At 31.1% G+C, this 12,659-nt stretch overlaps 1 long non-coding RNA gene across 1 annotated transcript in view; it reads left to right on the forward strand.

Moving 5' to 3' along the window:
- The first annotated feature begins 376 nt into the window (after window positions 1–376).
- The window catches only part of LOC135844908 (uncharacterized), a 613,622-nt gene continuing 601,339 nt past the window's right edge, over window positions 377–12,659 (forward strand). The window contains exons 1-3 of the long non-coding RNA XR_010558666.1: window positions 377–779; window positions 6,217–6,453; window positions 6,609–6,771. This is a non-coding gene — a long non-coding RNA (uncharacterized LOC135844908). The remainder of the gene's footprint in view (window positions 780–6,216; window positions 6,454–6,608; window positions 6,772–12,659) is intronic.

A 12,659-nucleotide genomic window follows, 5' to 3' on the forward strand; every position in this document is an offset into this window, starting at 1 on the left:
ATATTTTGTAATGAAAGATATCGATATGAGGTTCCTACATTTAAAACAAAAATACATATATACAATTATCTAAATACGAGTGGTTAAATAATACCTACCTTGTCAAAAATTAAAAATTTCAATCATTTTTTTCACTTACAAACAGTAGGTAAATTTCTTAAAATGTTTCGTACCATCTCTACAGTAATGTTATAGGCATCTACATCTAATTTCACCCTGTTCCATTTCCCTTTTTTCGTTCCACAATCAACAGTCAACCCTACGGAATGAACGTTGATTTGCATACCAATAAAACTTTCTCCTAGATCCCGCTTTCTATTCTAAATGCTGCAGCATTAATCGAAAACAATGTCAAGCAGTCCATCAGTTTATTTTGCCAACAGAGGAAGCAAAACGTTCGATATCTACGAGTATTATTTATGTGTCTATTTAATAGATTGTATATGTGTGTTCTGTTATTTTTTTCATACCCAGTGAACTATTAGTGACATTTTGAATTTATATGTTTCAAAAAATTATCATCAAATTAAAATTATGAATGTCCAAAAAATACATGGTACCTACACAGTACACATCATGTTGCCAAATTTCCCAAATATTTTTTTTTCATAATTATTTTTTTAAAAAGTGCCAGACATAAAAAACACTGCGCCATGCCATATCTATTAAATTCCAAGCAGATGCCAGACAACGCACGTCCTTTCAATCTTTAAATGAAAAGGATATGTTTTAATGGAAGCCTATAAGACTATTTTTGTACCAGAAACGAGTAAAACAAAGTAAGTCACTTACCAACTCTTAATTAAATAATAATCATAAATAAATATAGAATTAAATTTATTACGTTCATGATTCCTTGGGTAGAAAAATGAAGACTATAAATTTACATCTTACGTAAGATCAGGAAATTTACGTCCCCTTGAACAATTTCTTTACCATACACTGTAGGTCTAGGTAGTTACATTACATAGATATACGACAGACCAATACCTACATATTTTTTAAAAGAGCAATTAAAATTTAACTTTCGTGTAATGCACGTATTAAAATGGGTAGATAATCGTTAAAAAACATCCGTTTCATGGGCACAAAAACCTACCTAATTTTCATTATTTCCTGGAATTTTCAAAAATTAATTTCAATATTTATTAAACTTACCTATCAAAATTTTCTAAAACTCAATATTCAGATTCAATTTGGTGGCTATTTGAAAGGGTTTGAACGAGAATAGCCTTCAAAGAAAAATCACATAACAAAATTTTTAATAAAGCATGAAAAATCTCGGGAGTTGTAAAAAAAACAACAAAAAATCGATTTAAAGCTCATTTGGGGGAGGAGGATAGACTTAAAAAAAGTATGCAAAAATGTTTTTAAAATTAGCTTTAAAATTTATAAAATCGAAAACGTGAACATAAAAAATTGCAGGAAATCACAAAAAATGGTCAAGTACCTACTATAGGATCAAATTTTTCGAAAATGATCATAAAATTCGTGAAAATGTCAGGCTTGAGGGGTTTGAGACTGATGCATTTTTTGAGAGAGAGAGTTTGAAAAAATTCATCATTTTTTCTTCGGTTCATTTCTGCTATCTTTGAAGTGAAGTAGACAATGTAATACTTGACGACCACTTTTAATAAAAATTCACTTCGAAAGATAGAAAAATTCTCAAATTTTCTATCGATTAAATCGGCATTAAAGAATTAATGAATCATCAAGTCGGTACATCCATGTACTTTCATCTCCTTGGTATATTTTCCCAAATTAAATTAAGTAGTAACCCTACCGGCCACAAACGTCTAATAGAGATCTATTAGATATTTTTTTCAGCCAAAGATACAGCTAATGGATAACTGGAATAGCTGAAATTACCTTGTTTTAATAACAGGAAAGTACCTTTTATGTAGTATTACCTGGTAAATACAAGGCTAATAGATATCTGTAAAGCATTATGGCTGCAATGCGCCAAAGAAATAGATATCTATTCTCCAATGCCTTGTAGCCATAATGCTTTACAGATATCTATTGGATGTTTCTCAGCTATTAAAATGACTGAAATTTGCCCTGCAAAATGAAGGTACTTTTAACAATCTGCAACTTGTTTATTTGAATAAATTTAAAGAAAACTTGAAGTGATCAAAAAATAATAGGTAATATTATAATGAGTGACAAAGTTTCAAGTGATTCAGGTGTAATTAGAGAAAAATAATAGCAAAATGATGTCAGCAGCATACTCGTAGATGGGTATTCACCTTATCAGTAAGTTACCTAAGAATTAGAAATTCACGATTAGGTACCTAATCATATACACTCCATAATTTATTTGTACACTACACAATCATAAGTTTCTTTTGTGTCAATTATTATAATACCAATACAGCAACTTACTATAGATAAAATGAACATGCTGCTGACTTCACTTTGCCATTATTTTTCGTGAATTCTTCTTAGATTAAAACTAAATTACCTACTAGAAGCTTTGTCACTTATTATTTTTTAAACACTTTAAATTTTCTTCACATTTACACAAAAAAAACGCGTTTTAGAATGTGTATTTTCTTATTAAAAAGCAAAATTGAAGAAAAAACAAATCATAATGTGATTTAAGAACTCGTTTATTGTAATTTATTGCGATTTCGACGCGTTTTAGTCAAAAATCGATCACTTTCAAGCACAGAATAACGAAAATACTCATTTCCGATACGACACGTTCTTCCTTCTATCACGAAAATTTGAGTACTGAAGTTCTTGTTTAATTTTTTGCTCATTGGTTTAAATCTGAATGAACTCGGACATCAAATAGATACCTAAAGTATATCTGTCACCAGACAAAAATTCATACTAATTTACTGTGTATCTATTTGACATAATATAGTTGCTGTAAATTTTTGTTTAGTTATTTAATACCCGGTGACGATATATTTAAGCTATCTTAAATTTGTTTCTAATAGATATTTTAAATTTGGGCAGATAGCTAACTATTAGACGTTACTTGAAATGGAATATTTTAACAACTTTTACAAATATCTGAAAGATATCTAATAATTAGCGGAATAGCTGAATAGCTGAAAAGCTGTTACGGTCATAAATATTCTGTCTATTAGAGATATGTGGCCGGTAGGGAAGTATTTATTCTAAAGACATATCTTACAATTGGGAAAAAAATTATCCGTCAAAGTTGATTTTTGGTCATTTAGAGGATTACAAATTTCTGATAGTGGATTTCACATGAGAAATTTTTTGCAGAGGTGTTAAACTGAAAACTTAACTGAAACTGAAAACCTTAAAAATAGATAAAACTGATTTATTTTCGACCAGAACTGAAACTTGAACTGAAAACCAAACCTACAGGTACTTACTGAGCGAGCGAACTGATAACTTGAGCTTTAAGCCGAACTTGAAAAAATGTTTTCTTTCATTCAAAGTCATACCTTAAAAACACCAAAAACAGCTTAATTACGTATTAGACTTTTCTAAGGAGGGCCACCTATAGCATAATGTTTTATGAAGATTTGAATTTGAAACTTTTGCAATAATTATAACCAAAATGAAAAAATTGAACTGAAAATTTGAAGAATTTAAAACCGAAAACCAAGTTGGACACTTGAACTGAAAACTCAACTTAGGTATCTACCTACTTATACTTAGCATAAAAGTTTTAGCACGCCTGAAATTTTGCACTAGCTCATTTAGAAATCAGCACGAGGTTGATATTTTGATAAATTAGCCCATGATCAAAAAATTCAATTTTTGGTACCTATTTAGGTATCTACCAGTAGAGCGCAACATGTGTGTCTTTGAATGTAATTTTTCAATTAGCGAGCAACATGGGCAACATGGTAAGATTTTCTTGAGATAATGTGTTTTGAATTTAAATGAAGTTCAATTTTTAAAAGCTTAAAATTAGGTAAAGAGAATCGAGAAACGTATTTCTTCTTTTTTTTTTCTCAAATTAAGTACCTACTACCTACCTACTAGAAAAGTTAAAAATTTTTGTCGTTTTTTTTGCCTAAAAACCTGTTTTGAAAAGGGGTCTTTGGCCAATATTTTGAAAATGCGCTTGCCAAAAAATGATAAAAATTGCGAAAATGACAAAATGTGCGTTTAATAGTTGAATCATCTAAATTACCTACTTTAAATTCTGCATTGCAGTTCAATTTCGGAAAATTAAATTGGACTTATTAAACACCAGAAACCCACGATTTCCAAAAATAAAATTGAAGATCCACACTTACAATAGGTATTGTAGCTCTTCAAAAAAAAATTCATTCTCACACATAGGTAGGTACTCAAGTGCAAAAGTATGTATACCTATAGGCTACAAGTATATTCAGAGGTCCAAGTTTTTCAAAAAACGTTGCAAAGTGTCAAAAAATACACTTTTTTGGCTATAGGTACCTACTGTAAAAGGAAGATTTCCAGAGTTGTAGCTGCCCGATTGCACATTTCGAAATCATGAGGTAGGTACATATTTTCAAATAAGTATCACCAGAAATGTATGTTTTTCGGAATAATATCCGCACGGTCATTAGGTTTCTTTCATCAATTTTTGCAATTTCTGCACGATTTTGAAAATTTTAAATCCTTATCAAGACCCTCAATTTTTTATTTGGCCAGCCGAAATTTTCGTTGGGAGGTGCCCTATAGATACTGGTATACCTACTCATGCTCTAGTAAAAAATTAAGCGAAATCAGTGGGTAAGTGACCAAAAGATTCCTTTTTAGACAAAAAATGATGGTTCATTTATTGGCTTCAATTGGTACGTGTAGTAACTAAGTGTAATGTGTAGATATAGCCCACACGTGCTGGTTTGTTTTTACAACGATAAAAAAATAAAATAAAATAATTTGTCACAAATTTGACTTTGAGTTACGCATACCTACGCTCTTTGGGCAATTGTGAGCTGAACAAATAAACCTTTCACTCGCTTTTTTACCGCAATTTTCATTTCAATGTTTTTAAAAATTTTACGATTGTGATAAAATTATTAAATATATTTACCATACTTAATACTTACTTACATTTAAAAAAATAACCTCGGTGAATATTGCGTAATAATTTTTCCACGTCAGTTTAGCCGTTCAGTCAGGTATAAGAACCAGGAATTTAGTCTTGGAAGAGTATCGTATCTGAGGATACCTAAACCTATATTGAAAAGCAACAATGAATTCGCATAAAATCACCCGCATGTGTAAATCGTATTGGTACCCAGTGCTTAAGTAAATATATCGCATTTAACTCTTTCCAATATAAGCAATAAGCGAATGCTCTCACTTGGTAAGAAAATCGTAAATCAGCTGGTAATTCTTAAATGGAGCAAGTGTTCGGCAGTCGTGCACTCTCCGAAAAATATGTACTAACCTAACGATGAGACAAACTGGATAAATTTTGCACTCGTACCTGCTAGAGAATTCAACAAGCAGGTGATCAAACAGAGAATATTACCAAAATTACCTGTACTTATTAAAATAACAATGAATTTACACAGCCATGTTTATGTTTGGAATTTCTTATACAGTACTTAATAATTGAGATGCCTAAATTTAATTTATTGGATTGGTCATAGGGTTACGATTTTTCAATCAAATAAAAAAACGACATTTTTCAAAAAAAAAAAAAAAAAAAAAACTTGAATAAGCGTGGATGATGCATGGTGAAATTTTCTCCTCAAGTTGAAATTTCCTTGATTCAAAATAAAATGTCTAAATTCAAATTATTTAGTTACGGTATACATTGCTTGAGATATGTACAAAAATTTCAATATGAAAGTCGGGGTGAAAATGTAATTTCAAGAAGTTTATATCAAGAGAGGGGATACCTACTGTGCTAGTTCACTATGCTTCAATTTGTTGATTGCGTTCGCGCAATTTTAGCTCAAATAATGATTCTTGAAGTAGAAGTGGAGGAGTAGATTAATGGCACTTTTCACTCTTACTTTCTTTGTATCAGTTAGCTCTGATAATATGGGTGAGAAAACTTGATAAGTACCAAAAAAAAACAACCGATAAATAAACAAACGAACGAACAAAAAAAACGTACCTAGCTGCAACATTCATTAAAAGTCCGAAACAAAAAAAATTCAGGTATACCTAATAGCTGTATTAATTTTTTCAATTAAAAATTTACCCCACATTTCACCTAAATACTTTGTTTATAAGTACCTATACCATGCCTATACCTACTTACTAATTAGTTGCTCATATTTGTGCACACGTCAGCTTTTAGGAACCGCAAGGTATGACATAGTCATAAACGAAAAAAATGTTATCTGTTAAACATTCAAGGTAATAAATAGCGACCTTGCCCTTCGCCATTGCAATATTTCAATCAAAAGACATCATTCAAGCGGAAGAATTCGCACGCCAACGTCTGCGTCTCCATTCTCCAATCTGAATTCGTCTTGAAACCGAAACCGAAACAGCCGCCGAATACCTACTGGATATTTTTTGACCTAGGTACTCATTCTCGTAATATTATTATATGAATAAAAACGTATTCAGCAGAAATAATCTCTTCAACACCGTAGAATTTTGATATCACGTGACGTTTAGCATAATAAATCGTTTATAGCCTCTAAAAAAACAACTTCGAGTTTTTTTTTTTGTTTTAGGTACTTCTATATGGCAAATGACGAAAATGGAAATCAGTTGGTGAAGTGATTGTGGTTCTGTTGTATGTTTTGTCGCGAATTTTTTCTACTGTTTTACACCTAGATACTTACCTATTTATGTTTGTAAGCAAATGAGAAAACTGTGTGGTGTACTTATCATCAGGTAATGTTTCAATATTATAGGTACCTAACACATTAGATATAATACTTACCTACTTTTACTTTTGTTTTGTCAAAGTCGGCGAAGTAATGTGACGATTGTTTCTATATTATACTTCTTTCAAAACAGTAGCCAGTAGCCAATTAGTTGTGTTTTATTTCATTTATGACAATAGTTAGCGGAGTAGGTTTTAGTGATTTGTATTTTGTAAAACCTATATAAGGTTAATGCACTTTACAGCGTCCTGTGTTGAAATAAAAATCGAACGAATAACAGCGTGCGAAATATTTCTTTCACGTTGCATGCTGATTTGTTTGTTTTTTAATGGTCGTTCCGAGTAGGAAAGTGTGTTTGTACGAGTAAACTTACTTTCATTGAAAGTTGATTGTTAAATTGAAAAGAAGTGTTGGTTTTTTGGAAGCTTTTTTAGTTACACGATTGACTGTGGTGATAAACTCGTTTAGATTGAAACCAGGAGAAAGTTCAGAACAGGTGTTGGATTATCGCATATCGCTCATTATTAATTATGCCTTACCTACCTCTTAATACGAATTGCTTAATCAATGAAGGTTATTGTTTTAGAAATAGAAAGAAAAATGGTTCTGATGAGAATTAAAAACTATATAATCAAAATAAATTAAGTGTAGGTACCTATGTGAGAAGAGGCAAAAATTGAGAACTTTTTCACATTTCTTACCAAATTGTTTCTGATGGATTAATGAAAATTGTTCTCATTTTAAACAGTTTTTGAAATAGGTAGGTTGATAGGATACCTATTCGCAAATGATTGTTATTAGGTACCTACTTACTCAAATTCTTCCATTTAAATTTCAAGATTGGGCCATCAAGTTATCAATAAATCGATGCCAGGACTTGTAAGTATTTCATCCTTCTCACGATCGCTCTGTAAATTCAGAAAAATGTTCGGAAATTTTTATCCATCAAAAATACTTTTAAAAAGCAAATTACCGCCAACCAAAAAAAAAAAAAAAAAAAAAAACTTGCAAAAAGAATTGTTAACAAAAATCTGTTCATTAAGTAACTTTAATGAAAAAATTCATGATATCAAAACATCGCCAAGCAATTTTCATTCAGCAGTTGTGATCAGGAATTGATATGGAATTTCAAATTAATTTGGTACTTACTGAAATAAAATATCCATAAGTTTGAGAACTGAATTGAAAAACCGGACCGATAAATTCCGCCGGCGCTTGGCCCGGTTTTTCAATTCAGTTCTCAAACTTATGGATATTTTATTTCAGTAAGTACCAAATTAATTTGAAATTCCATATCAATTCCTGATCACAACTGCTGAATGAAAATTGCTTGGCGATGTTTTGATATCATGAATTTTTTCATTAAAGTTACTTAATGAACAGATTTTTGTTAACAATTCTTTTTGCAAGTTTTTTTTTTTTTTTTTTTTTTTGGTTGGCGGTAATTTGCTTTTTAAAAGTATTTTTGATGGATATCACGACTTTTTTTTTTTTAATGTGTACATATTGTAAATTGTTAATGCGAATCTGGGTACATACTCCAAGACGTTGAGAATATCAGATTTTTGTTGACAATTCTTTTTGTTTTTTTGTAGGTAAGTTTTTTTTTTTTGGTTGGCGGAATTTTTGCTTTTTAAAAGTATTTTCGATTGATATCACGACTTTTTTTTTTTTTTTTTAAATAATGTACATTATTATAAATTATTAATGGGAATTCGGGTACACCAACAATTTTAGAATAATTTGTTGATTAAATCACAAAGTTTCTCACTAGAAGAACACTACCGAACTGATATGAGTCAAATTTCGTACAGTGATTTAAATTAGGGTATTATTTAAAAATATAACGTTAGTTTTTTAAAAAAATCATTTTTGACTCCCTTTTTCACAATTTGAAAATTGCTTTCCCCCATAAAACCCCCCAAAAATGAAAATTTCTCGTTGTACCGTAGAAAAGGGTCATCTACATTATATTCGCTATCATTTTGCAAAATTTCAAGCAAATCGGTTCATTTGGAGAAGCTGTAGCCTTGTCAACGGAAATTTAAGCATGAAATTTCATGAATATTTCTATTTTTCACCCTCAACCACCCTAAAAATGAAAATTGTTTGCTGTACCATAAAAAAGGGTCATCTGCATCACATTTAATACAACTGTGCAAAATTTCAAGCAAATCGGTTCATTTGGAGAAGTTGTAGCCTTGTCAACGGAAATTGTCATGAATTTTCATGCTGAAATTTCCGTTGACAAGGCTACAGCCTCTCTTAATGAACCGATTTGCTTGAGATTTTGCACATTGATAGTGAATATGATGTAGATTACCCTTTTTTATGATACAGCTAACAATTTTCATTTTTTGGGTGGTTTAGGATGAAAAATGGAAATAGTCATCACGAAATTTCATGCTTAAATTTCCGTTGACAAGGCTACAGCCTTTCCAAATGAACCGATTTGCTTGAAATTTTGCACAATGATGGCGAATATAATGTAGATGACCCTTTTCTACGGTACCGCGAAAAATTTTCATTTTGAGGGTGTTTTAGGGGGGAAAGAAATTTTAAAATTGAGAAAAAGGGGGTCAAAAATAATTTTTTTTCAAAACTGACGTTGTATCTAAAAATAACTCATTAATTTACACCAGTGTACGAAATTTGACTTGAATTGGTTCAGTAGTTTTCTCTTGACACGAAGATTAGTGATTTCAAAAATTACCCCAAAATGCTAACTTTGGGTATTCCAATCTACATCATTTTTTACCGTAGAAAGTTTGTAAGCATACCAAATTAAAGCTCTCGTTGATGCCAACAACATATCAAAAAATCAGATTCGTGCGTGTATTTATTCGCGAGAAATTCATCATCGAAAATACGCTTAGTTGTTCAGGGAATATAAGCAGTAAGTGGCCGGACTGTCATCACGTTTGGTATTATCCGTTTTTGTTTTTTTTTGTGTTCGTTTTTTTTTCTTGCTTGGCGGGGCAGTCCGACCGGACTGCTTGATAATTTTTGTCATATTTTTCAATTACAGTGGAGAACAGGTTTAGGCAGGGGTTGTAGCAAAAATAATACGATTTTTTTCTTAAAAATTTCTCCTTGAAGGTCAATATTTCCCCTCCATCAGGAACATGCACTTCCAGGGCTGAAATTTGATCTGGGCGACTTTTAATTAAAAAGGAGAGCTTTCATTAAATTTGGTCAAAATTCTAGAGTTTTTTTTTTTTTGTGAATCATCCTAAATGCAGGATACCAGTTTGAAATTAGAAAACTGTCAATTTGGTTCTCGAAAATTTGACTTTGGATATTCTGATTGTGAGTGAAATAAAAAACATCCATGTTGAAAAGTAAAAGCTATACCTATTACCTATACTATCTCAGATCACCTTACAATCTTCCTTTCAAAATAAAGTACCGTTTTCGATTCGCTCGGTCATCGGCCGGCTTTCGTTTGCGAACCACAAAAGAGAACTTTGACATGTGCATAATAGGTGAGGTAACTATATTTTTCAAATCATAATACATAAGAAGAAGAACTGAATGGAAAAGAATCATTATGCCCATGCATTTCGATTCACAAGTATTTAACCCATGCAATTTGCAAACCAAATTTTAAATTTTGAAACTTAGCAATGATAACAACTTGCTTAATGTTTTCAGCACACTATTTTGTTTAGAGAAATCTTCAGGGAATCCAACAAAATCTTAAAATCAGGATACCCAGGTATACCTGACTTTCGCAAGACCTTTTCAAAATTTCTGTAAGATCTTAAGTACAACACTCTTCTCATATTTTATCCCCTTCACCACAAAGTTGTCTTCTCAGTTCTCATGGTTTTTTGAATCTCCTTTTTATCTTTCAAGAAGTTTTTTGAAAAGATTCAAAAGTCCAGAACGACTTCAGGGTGACCAGTTCTTTGAATTTTTTTATTGTTCATTTTACATAGATACTTTTCTTTAATTTTTTTATCAATATTTTTTAATTTTTCAGGTTCATTACGAAAATTATATCTAAAATTTCTAAATATTCTCAACTGTGAAAACAAAAAGTCAAAATCTTGGTTTTTTCACCCCTGTTGCTACACAACCTGTTCTGGGGAAAATGGCCCAGTCTCAAAAGAATGCAGTTACTTAGGTATTTATTTTAAGATTCTTCGTCAATCTATAGCTATTGTCGTCAAAATCGAAGACCATTTTATTAAGTTTCTACTGAGCGGTTGAAAATTTGTAAATTACGCGCTTATTTCTGGATAAATTCGTGTTTTGAAAATTTTTTCTTGGCAAATATTTTTAGCATTAATTATTATGCCAAAATATCGAAAGATATTATTTTTCTTTCGAAACTGGGGAAATATTTTGAAACGAGGTGGTGCCGATTTCTTGGTCATTGTTGCCAATTTCAAAAAATCGAGAAAAATAGCCAAAAACTTATGAAATTTTTTCGATTTGTTGAAGTTGGCAATAATGATTGAAAAATTGATATCACTCCGTTGTAAAATATTTTCCCAGTTTCAGGAATGATATCATTTCAATATTCATTATTCTGGCATAATTATTGCGAAAGTTTGCGAAGAACGAAATAGGATAGACTGATGAAAAATCTCAATAGATACTTTCATATGGGACTGGACAATTTTTTGCAAAAAAAATTGGGTAGAGAATAGGTAGGTATAGGTAGCGAAAAACCCATGATTTTTTTCAAAAATGTCCCCTCTTCAAAAGTCAATTTCTCTCTGGAGCTGAAAATTCTTCTGTAACTTTCAATTCAAAATGAAGGTCTCTGTTGAATTTGGCCAAAATCCGCCGATTTTTTTTGGATAATCCGGCCCGTAGGTATCATTTTATATTTTCCTCCATATTGCTTTTCTTCTTGTTAGGTAGGTACCTATTGTTATATCAGACATGTTGTCGTTTTAATGGAAATATTTTTAGTTTTTTAAAATTTTGTTAAAAAATTAAAATACCTAAATTTGTAAGCTCATAAAAATGGAAAGTTGAACAGCCTATCAAATTGAGCCTTTTCACAGCTTTTACGCCAACTCGATTTTCGAGTAGTGTATTTTTTGATTCAATAAAATGAAATTGTTTTCAATTATGCTCACCAATCTTTAAAAAATGAAAATGCTTTCTTAGCTTTATTTCTACCCTTAAAAATCGAATTTTAAAAATCGAAAATTTTTGTGCCGCAGGTTGTGAATTGACCAAAATTTAATTCCTTGATACAAATGTTTTCAATGCGTTTCTAATACCATTTCTACCGATTTTAAGCTCTTTGGGGAAAGGATCGGTGAGGGGTGGCCTCTTTCAGGTGATTTTTTCATCGTAAAATTTCAATTCAGCTATTCAAATTATGGGTAGATATGTAGGTAATTCCTACAATTGTCAACATTTTGCACGATAATTTGCCTACATTTTAAGAATTCTTATTTTCAACCTGAAATCGGTAATTTTAAAAATCTGATCAAAAAATAAGGTTGAAAAATTAATATCCAGCGATCTGTTTGCAATTGAGTAAGTAAGTACATATTTTACTCAATTTTTAGAAATTTGATTTTCAACCAAATTGTAATATTCATCCTCATTCATTCCAAGAGAATGTTTTACTTTTATTTTATGTCGCAACAATTCTTATTGTGATCGGACTTCGGCCGTGGGTATTTTTTTGCAGGGTGTGGAGGGGAGGAGCTGTGCGATTTTGAAAAGCATTAGAAAATTTTACATTTGATTGAGTTGAGCAGCCCCAAAAAATCTTTAAAATTATAACTGGAGACTAAAAGACAATGCACTTTATTATGGAAATATCATATCTTTTACAAAACCACTATTATGCCTCGCAGATTTTGGTTGGCTAATTACAATGCGGAAACAAAAGCTTTCAGAAGATATTTGTGTGTAGGTGGA

Source organism: Planococcus citri, chromosome 4 (genome assembly GCF_950023065.1).
Source record: "Planococcus citri chromosome 4, ihPlaCitr1.1, whole genome shotgun sequence".
Classification (NCBI taxonomy): domain Eukaryota; kingdom Metazoa; phylum Arthropoda; class Insecta; order Hemiptera; family Pseudococcidae; genus Planococcus; species Planococcus citri.